Raw genomic sequence first — 10,377 nt, 5'->3', positions numbered from 1 at the left:
TTTCATGCTTTCACTTGCTTAATTAATCCCAGATAATCTCACAAAGATTTTCAAAACCACACACCATTTTGAACACAATAAAGAAAACAAATTTCTTGTGATGACATCCATGTATCTGTCCTCTGATAGATCATGGGAAACGAACAATCGTGACGTGCATAGCATCACATCATTGTATAAACTCTCAAAGACTGGTCACTGCTCTCGCCCAATCAGGGTGCGAGGATAGCTCAGTTCTGAAGAAACTATTATAACAAGAACGCAATTGTGCATGGAGCAAAAGTCACATTGAATTTCTGAAATGTATAAAAAAAGTGTGTGCTTTGCTCGAAGTTTTGCTCAAAGTTGTGTACATCGACATGATCATTGCATGGAATCTGTTTTTAAGCTTAAGCTTCAGTATCTCTCCTTATAGCATTAGCTTAAAATCTCCTATAAGCTTGAAAATTACCATTATGAATTGGTATACAAAAAAAAACCCGCCACGTATCTTTCCCTCAAAATGTATCATATCTATAAACAATGTAAAGGACTGATAGATGAGTTAATCGTTTGTCTCACGATTGAGTCACAAAGATGTGGATCGTGACGTTTCGACCGCTATACTGCTGGTCTTCATCAGGCGATGGTGTCGACTGATTGCGTGACAGTATAAGTAGCACCTTGGTTTGTGTTGATTGGTGCGTTTCGATCCTCTCTTAGGCTGTTGTTCATTGGAGGATTTTGATCCTCGTCATTCAGACTAGAAATTGTTCCCTCGGCCGTCCGCCTTGGTACCGATCGGCTGCTGTGTTGTTTGATCGTGGGCATCCACGCTTCCGGAATTTCAATTCCATTATCCCTATTGATGTTGTCAGGGTGAAGTCTAATGTGAATAGCCTCTTTAACCCTACGGGTGTACCAATGTGGGTCTCGGTCAATAAACTTTACCTCATCCCAGAGGGGATAGTGGCCCGTCGCATTGCTGTGTTCTGAAACGGCGGAGGATTGGGTTCGAGCAAGCCGTATGTCTCTATCGTGTTCCTTAATCCTTTCATGCATAGATCTTCTCGTCTCTCCAATATAGACCTTGCCACACTCACAGGGAATCTTGTAGACTACTCCGTCTTGTTTTGCAGGGTCGACAGTGTCCTTAGGTTGTACTAGGTGTGATCTAAGTGTTGTGTCAGATCTGAAAACTGTCCTTATGCCTTGCTGTTGTAGGCAACGGCGAAGAGCCTCTGATAACCCTTTGACGTATGGTAGCACCGCAGTAGATTTAATTTCAGGCGCAGGTTTTTTTGTGGCTGTTTGTTTCTTGTTTCTTGTTTGTAAAGGACTGTTTAGGTCTCACCATTGACATGTAATTTGCGGGAAACAGCCAACGGACGAACCTCGACAGAACCACCAGGACAAACACGACGTGACACTTCTTCAATGAAACGAATATTCCAACGGTAACTGTACTGACGCGAACGGACGAAACACGAGAAAACAACCAGGGAACGACGTACAACTTCTTCAATAAAAATTCTAACTGCAAACGATCACGTTGACATGTAATTTGCTCAACTAAGAGGAACAGCTACGGACGAACCTCTACAGAATCAGCCGGACGCGACATGACACTTTTCCAATGATCATTAATTGACGCCATGAGACGAACCCGAAAGGGGGATGGGGGAGGCAATCAACAGATGCTTTTGTAGGGAGGTGCGGGCGTTCGAACCCTGACCCTGTTTAAGACACAATTCTCTGATTTCCCTATCCCGTTTAAGACAGAATTCAAAATTTTCAGACCCTATCTAAGACATTTAGCCAAAATACCCTGTTTAAGACTATAATGAAATGAGAATACACTAGTTTCTTATTTTAAAGACTAATGCATTGGCAATCACAACCTACTTGAAATAATTGAAATATGCTTCCTTCTTCAAAAGACCAATAAACAGACATCTAAGCTTATGTTTAATAGTCCAGTAAAGTTAATGAATGACCCACCACAAATTGCAACAAAAGCTATGTAGGTCTCATTCCACTGGTAATACCATTGGGAATAACATACTAAAAGTCACCGAAAATCGGAGCATTGGAACAATGTTAATTTTACGGGAATTTGAATCGCTATTAAAATTCGAAAATCCACCATATTTAATTTATGCAGCGACAATACCGATCGAATGCCGACGTAGAAGTAGACTCTCTTATTCGAAAAAAATGGCAATATGCTAACAAAAATCGATTGGCAACAAATTAAATCAATTTAAGAGTAGTATAGGTGCTGAAGTAATAATGACGTAATAAACTATGATAATTTTAGTATGTTGCGTATTTCGAAAAGTTTAAAAACTCGCCGATAACAACTTCATTCCTGACTAATTTTTTAAGCGTAACCATAATAAAGTTTGAAAATATTTATGTTATTATTTTAATACTAAATATACGATGAATGTAAAAATGTAAAATAAATGGCAGACATGGAAGCGTGTTTGAAGAACACTTCAGTTAACTGTATGCGAACTAGCACACCTTCTAGTAGGCTCCTAGCAATTATAAACTGTTCTTGTAGAAACACAAATTCAATTACCAGACTAATGGACTTTAAAAGTACCTGAAGGGGCAAATAAACTCTTAATAATGTCACTCATCGTCAGAATCACAATTTCTCTCAGGAAGTTCTACATTGCAACACAGCAGACCTTTGCATTGCCCACACGCAGGGGAACAGCACAAACCAAACTTCACACAGCTGCAGCGTCTGGAACTGCAGTCGGTCTTGCAGTAGCAATTGATAGCTTCCAGAAGATAATCTGGTGCAGGTTGCAGGTCAGTTGTAACAGGCGACATCTTGTCATCTTTCAACCTCCACCCCCATTCTGTAGCGCACTTGTGTACTCCACGCCATTGCTGGACTTGGTGGTACACACGTAGACTATGGTACTTGGCTGCGGCTGATGTTGGTGGCAGTGTCCGCGGTTGCACACATGATGTGCTGGATGAAACTTTGCGGTGGAAATGCTGCACCCTAAGGGTATTTATCTTGTCACCAGGTCTGCCGTTGTACAAGCAGACCAGTGCGTTTTCCCCAGCAATGCTGATATCTTCTGGTGTGGCGTGCGGGTCCTGAAACACATTAGCTTGCTCTCGGAAGAAAGCATTCGATCTGAGTTTCTTTAAAGCCTCCGGCTTACCAATACCAAACACTCGAGAGGTGGTATCACATCCCAGCAATGCATGCGCGAATAGAAGATTGTCACAGATCTGATCACCTAGCACTCTTTGCACCTGATTAATGTTCCAGCACCGCGCCGCTCGTTGCGAGTTTGACTTTGGTTCCGGTCTGAAATACAGTTCACATTCTGTGTTCTTTGAATTACAACAAAGAAGTACGAGGAGATCTGTATCATCGCCAACTAAAACTGTGTCGTTCAATGCAGCTGACTCAATTGCTGTTTGTGCCACTAAAACATCTGCATCAGCTTCTGCATGGATGACTACGATGTTGTTCTGTTGTAAGTGACTTGAGAGTAGCGTTATGAACCTCTGCTTGTTGGTCTTGTTGGATAAGAAAACATCCTTCTTCATCGAACATATCATATCCCCAGTGAAACGCACTTCAGCAGCTACACCAGATTTGGCTCGTCTACTGTGAGTGCTGTCTTTTGTAGACGGTCCGTTTTGATAGCCATCAAACACTATGACAGGAGATCTATATTTGTCCGTCACATACTGAACATAGCGGCTACAGATTGCATCAAATTTCTCACCACTAGGCCACAGAATTCTGTGGAGAAGGGCACCTCCATCCAAAACGTACTGGGTAGATGTTGCTGGGCTAGGCATATCTGGTACTTGTTTCCATATGGCATCGGCGAGTGCAGCTTTGTTTGGGGAAAGTAAAACATTTGTCGTTTCAAAAAGTGCAGGTGGGTAGCTACAAAGTTCATGAGTGAAAACTTCGTCCAACAACTCTCCCTTAAGGGTCCCTGCAGAAACGAGACGCTGGAACAGAAGCATAGGATCAATAACCACAGTTTCCGTGCCTGTGTGCACTGCATCTTTCGCTTCAAGGGTCACAGCTTGATCTTTCTTCTTGAAAACATACTCTTGCACTTTCTGGCCAACCAGGCCATCCACGATCTTCTTTCCGACTTGACTGCCCTTGTCAGCGTTAACTGAACAACTTGCTATGACACCAGTATCAATGCTGCGCAGTCTGCTGTCATTTGCATCAAATGGTGTTTTGCATTGTAAGTATTCGAGGACTTTGCAGGTGTCTCTGGTGTCTCTCTCTTGACGAGCTGGGGATATGTCCTTGTGTTGATCACTTGTACAATAGCTGACTGATGTGTATTCCTGAAGAGCTTCGTTCACCTCTGCACACGCTGGAGTAGATAACAGCCACACGTGTCTCTGCTGTTCATCCATTCCTCTTCCCCTTGTCAAACCTCCAGCGCTCTTAATGCTTCTCATTAGGACTTGTTCGATTACCAGATCGGTAGACAGTCCAGCCCAATATCGTTCAGAACGGCGCACAACATGACGACCATTCACAAAATGCCGTTGCACTTCTGGTTGCTGCAATGGGAGTTTGGCAAGCCGCTGCAAGTAAACATAGATAGACTTGGTGTAGGAATTGTGTCCCGCGGCAGCAAGATAGGGTAACATATCACGCAATGTTTGAAGGTGTAACGTCCAATCTCCGATGCGTTCCAACCTGATAAAGTTACGTAAAACGTCAATCATGTCCATGTATTGTAGCCATAGTTGAGCTGTACGGAGATCTTTCATTGAGCCCTTTTCTTCACTCATTGCTAACTCCACGGCGCCTAGCACATCAGCTGAAGCCGCACTCTCTACAGTAATTCCACCGCTTGTCAAAGCATCATAGAGCTTTTGCACATCACCGAGATCAACTTTCGCATCCCCAGTTTCTGTTAGCTTGTTGGCTGCGTCGTCGAACGGCTAGCGAAACCTTCCAGAGGAGATCGATTGGAAATGACTGCGTCCCCTTCTGCTGCATGTCTTTCAGTACTTCGTATTTCAGAGCACCTAAACCATTACATGATTTGGGGTACTTGATCTTGATGTGTCCTACAGCTGCAACGTCCTCCTGAGTAACAGTTATACGTGGTACTGTTCGCCTAGCCTCCGTGCGAGGAGTAACTGTCGCTATCATTCCCATTCCATGAAACGTATTCAGACCATCAATGGTTCTTGTGTTGTGATCCACGTTGTCTGCTACATATTGCAGAAATTGGCCTGAATTTATGTTTGGTAACTCTGTTCCATGAGAGACAGCCGCGCATCGTTCAAATCGCTGCACCTCCTGATATGAACTGCAAAACCCATGCTGGTGTAGAGAGTCTATGAGAAATTTCGAGCCAAAGTGTCGATGCATTTGAACTCCCAATCCTATCTGCAGAGGAGCTATAAGAGCCCTTGGGCGTGTGCACTGCATTATAGCTTGGCCTATTGATGCTATCTTGGTATCAACGTTCTTACCAACTGCAAGTTTCCTTAGCAGCTGTTTTAATGATTCTGGTACGAATGACAATGCTGAATTGGTAGAAGACATTTCAGCAGACGTTGGATATTCCTCGGTTAATTGAACAACCGACTTCACTTCACTTTTAATCAATTTAGCAGCTGTTTCGATGATTCTCATTTTTTCATTAGCAAGGTTGCTGTCCTTGGGCTGATTATAAAAGTCCTGAAGGATACTGCAGGCTGTGTCTCGGAAGGTGACCACGTTACGCATTCCATTGATTTCAGTCATTATAATCCTATTCCCAAAGTGGTTTACAAGTTTCTCTTTCATGTACGTAAATCCGTAGGCATCATAATTTGTATCCGCAAGGAAGTCTTGCATTTTCGAGATAAGATCGTGTATGGTAGTTTGTTCATCATCATTGCTCTCCAACCACTCTGCTACTTTGTCGAAAGCAGCATCCCTTTCAGCCTGAGGTGGTCTACCTGACTTCTTTTGTTTCGGTGCGATTGCTGCTTTTGTCATAAACTGCTGTGGTAGCTCTCTAAAGGTTCTAAAGTTGCTGCTACACAGATGGTGGTAGACGGCACCTTCAGCTGGTAGATCGTTGACGTACTCAATGCGACCCTTCACAATAGTTGACCAGGCATCGTTGCGCTCAATGCAAATCTGAAGCACAGTCTTTTGAAATTCCGTGGTAACAACGGATAATAGCGAATGTGATTTTTCTTTTTTATCGTACTTATCACCATAACCACAGAATAAACAATGTGCCTTGTAATCGAATGGAGCAGATGTTGATCGACGAGCACAGGGATTGGAATCGTCAGGGTCAGTACTTGGCCTGAGTCTCTTAACCGCGCTGGATATGCCAGTCGGAGAACAAAAATTCTTCCTACATTTTATATGCACCACCTGGCCAGGTACAGTAGTAATGTTACAGTTTCTCAAAACATTTGCTTTTGCGATTCCTTCACAGCCCTTTTCTCGTAGTTTGGTAGTCGGCTCTTCGCCACTCAGTGTTCTTCCGCAAAACACGCATTCCTGATCCATTTAATTCTAGCATAAAAGTTTACAATGTATGTTAAAAGTAATTATAACATTATCTAACAACTGTCTAGGATTAACACATCACCACTTAAAATTGGCAAAAATGAAAGGAGAAGCTTGTTAAAATATCTAAAGAATAAGTGATCTATTGGTTAAGAACACGATAAACACATAAATTTAACTAAATACCAGCTAAAATTATTGTTTCGTTAAAGTACTTGTGATTTATTCAGGATCAACAATTGGATACTAATTATCATTGATGTACTGAGACATGTTCGTGTGGAATGTATTTAATGCAAATGAAAAAATGTGAACATAATGTAATTTTCACTCTGGACCGACCAAATACGCGAATTTTAAGATAGCGACCAAAATTGTCTGGTTTTTTCTGAAGTTTTTGGAGGGAAATGTTTTTAAAAAGAAAAAAATACATATTTATAGTACTGTGAGAACTAAACGAAATTGTTTCCTGGAAGACGTTTACTAAATATTTTGTATAATTTGTTCGTAGACGTCTGCACGTGGTCTTTACCAGTTCTATCATGTATAAGTTTATCATGTTAGTAATATTTTTTCACGCAAGTAACTTACCTTGACAAATAATTCCAACACGAGTTTCATAATATCAGGAAATTTATCTGCAATTATATCAAGTAATGGGCCCATTCCAAAACTCTCACCACGTAGCGGACAGCGTGATTGTCTCAGACATGTCCTTGTGCTGCATAACTGATCAGCGGTTTTTCTTTATTTCTTATTGTATTCAAATGCATTAATTAATGACAGTTTGGACTTTCGTACAATCTAAGACATTTCTAAGCCATTTAGTTTAAACTGAAGCTAGCTGCCTACTTTGAACTTTTTCTGTTGACAATCATGATACACTGAAAGGTATTGATCAAAAAAGTTCGCTGGTCGTTTTTCCTTCTAGCAAATAATTCGACAAATGTGACGTCATATTACGTCATAAGCCACGCAAATGAACATCCCTACATTGGCAGTGTTCCACATAATCCGATTGCTAATTTTTGTTCCCATAGCTTCAGCTGTAGGAGCTACAGATCTTCGTACTTTGTTAAACTTTGGCTGCGATATTAAATATGCATAAAATTTCAGATGAAATTATAGTGGTTGAAACATTGTCCAAAATGACATTGTTCCAATGCTTCGATTTACGGTGACTTTTAGTATGTTATTCCCCAATAAATTGGGAATAAAATGAAACATGTTTCGCTTTTGTTGCAATTTGTGGTGGGTTTGGCCATCAAATGTCACAGATTGACTGGACTATAAGCCATTAGGTCATGTAGCGATACCCTGTTTTAGACAGAAAGTGATGAAATAGATACCCCTTTCAAGACAAAACACCCTGGCATACTCTATCACTCACCCTCCGCCGGGACGGACGTCCCCGTTGTCAGCGGCGGGGAAAAGACCTAGCTGGGGCTAGGCAAGAAACAGCCAACCGAGCACCCCCCGACAAGGGTTTTGTCCATTTTCATGATAAGTCACACAACGTCACGCATGACAATAACGGCACCCAGTCACACAACATATTCTGTTAATCAATAAATTTGAATTATAACATTTGTAATTCAGATTTATGATTATTTGTTATCTCCATTACAGGTTAATTATATATATCACCAAAGTTTTATTAGGGTACTTCTTTCAAAATCATCTATGATTCAAGGTCTAACAAGAGGCTAAACACCAATGACTGAACCAAAAAAGCAACACAAAGATATATACAATAAGTTGTAAAATCGGTTGTATCAAAGTATATCAAGCCAGTGGTCTTGGAAATCAAATATTGTATTAAAGGGCATGAAAAAGGTATTGATGATAGGTGAGTTGGGGTTAAATTATGTGTTATTTTTGAAAATTGAAAATTGATGAATTGGGTGGATTTACGCCATGATTATGGGTGAATTGGGGGTTAGAAATGGTACAGTTTTGAAAAATGTTCCAGAACCAACAAGTGTTATACTACTGTTTTTGAATTTCAAGTTCAACCAAAAGCAATTCATTTTAACTCTTTCACTCCCATTATGGAAATGCATTGTTTTCTATCTTTTGGCTCTGTGGATCAAATCATGTGGTGTGACCATTCAATTGAAACCTATTTGACAGTATTTTCACATTATGCTTTTTATTTGAAATCTAGAATTTTGATGTGGGCTACTATTGGGAGTTAAAGCATTGACTCTTGTCTAATTAGCTTGCCTAATGCTGTGAACAATAACATAAGTAATGAATTTGACTAAAAAAAGTGAAATTCAGTCAACCTTTAATTTCCATAAGAAGTGTAGAAAGTCATTATTTCTGGAACACTGACCTATAAATTTGTTGCAAAGCATTTTGAACTGCAAACTGTCATTTGAAGGGGTGTCTGGAAAAAAGCCATAAGTGACTTCTGATAAATTGTTAGGTTCTCTTTCCAAATGGCCTTGTATTCGCTTGTAAAACAACAGGAGAATTTGACCTTACATCCAAAGTCACTTAGGGCCTTATTCCGTGCACCCCTTCATTTGGTCAGTTCATTGGGGAGCATTAGGCATTTGTAACAATCAATAGTTATCATATCAATTTATCAAAGTAGCTGTTAATGACTTGATTGGTAACCTGCAGGCTTCTCTGCAAGCATATTGATTGTTTGATTATTTTTTTTTGGGCTTACCTATTTCGGGGGAGCAGGGCCAAGCAGGGTTGACGCAGTGATGAGAGCACTCGCCTTCCACCAATGTGAGGACGGGATCGATTCCCGGACTCCATGCCATATGTGAGTTAAGTTTGTTGGCTCTCTACTTCGCTCTGAGAGGTTTTTCTCCGGGTACTCGAGATTTCTTCTCTCATCAAAAACGAACAGTTGATTTGATTTCCTTTAAGTCCATTTGATTTACAGTACCCCTAAGCAATTATTAAAGCACTTGTGCTCGGCTAAATAACCTTGAGACTTAAATAAAGTGATTATTATTATTATCATCACCATCATTATCATTAGTATGGCAATTCATTCATCTCTCCATTTTGTGGTAGTACAGTAAACCTAGATACATCAGTACCTATAACCATGACTTTGAAATTTAAATAAATGTTGAAACAATGTTCATTATTTGACATAAATTTCAGAGCGCCAAACTCGCTGTGTGCAGTAAGTTGAACGCTGCGAAAATTTTCCAAAAAAGTTTTGAGATCATTCAAAATCCTAAGTCTGTGCATCCTTGGCAAGCCCAATGAGAGCCTACGCCCACCTAGACTGCACTAGACCGTAGATACTACTTGACATTGATTTCAGAGTGCCAAACTCGCTGTGTACACTAAGTTGAACACTGCAAATTAAAAAAAATTTGGGCTCATTCCAAATCCTAAGTCTGTTAATAAAGTATTATAGCTTGTGTGCCTCTTCATACGAAAGGAAATACTAATAAGGTATTGGTATTATTATCAGTAAGCTTGAAATTATATTTTCAGTATACTTGAGTTGAGACAAACGTTATGAGCTTTCTAGAAGTATACCTTAAATATACAGTTGAACCTCCACTAACGGCCACCTCTCCACAACGGCCACCTCTCTACAACGGCCACTTTTTTTTGTCCCGGCGGACAGTCCATACATTACCTCTTATTTAAACCTCTCTACAACGGCCACCTCTCTACAACGGCAACGGCCACTAAAGTGCGTCCCCAACTGCCAAAATAACCTCTCGACAACGGCCAGTACAGCTCTTTTTTGTAAAAACAAAACCTTTTTTTATAAGTTGATGCAGTAATCGACATTTGTCTTCGGAATATTACGTTTCTGTATCCATTTTAATGATATACGTATTTTGATTGTGTTCCATTTATATGCT

This window comes from Pavona decussata, unplaced genomic scaffold, assembly GCF_977016875.1.
Source record: "Pavona decussata unplaced genomic scaffold, jaPavDecu1.1 SCAFFOLD_321, whole genome shotgun sequence".
NCBI classification, from domain to species: Eukaryota; Metazoa; Cnidaria; class Anthozoa; order Scleractinia; family Agariciidae; genus Pavona; species Pavona decussata.
The sequence above is the reverse complement of the archived record's forward strand: the minus strand, read 5'-3'. Positions refer to the sequence as shown.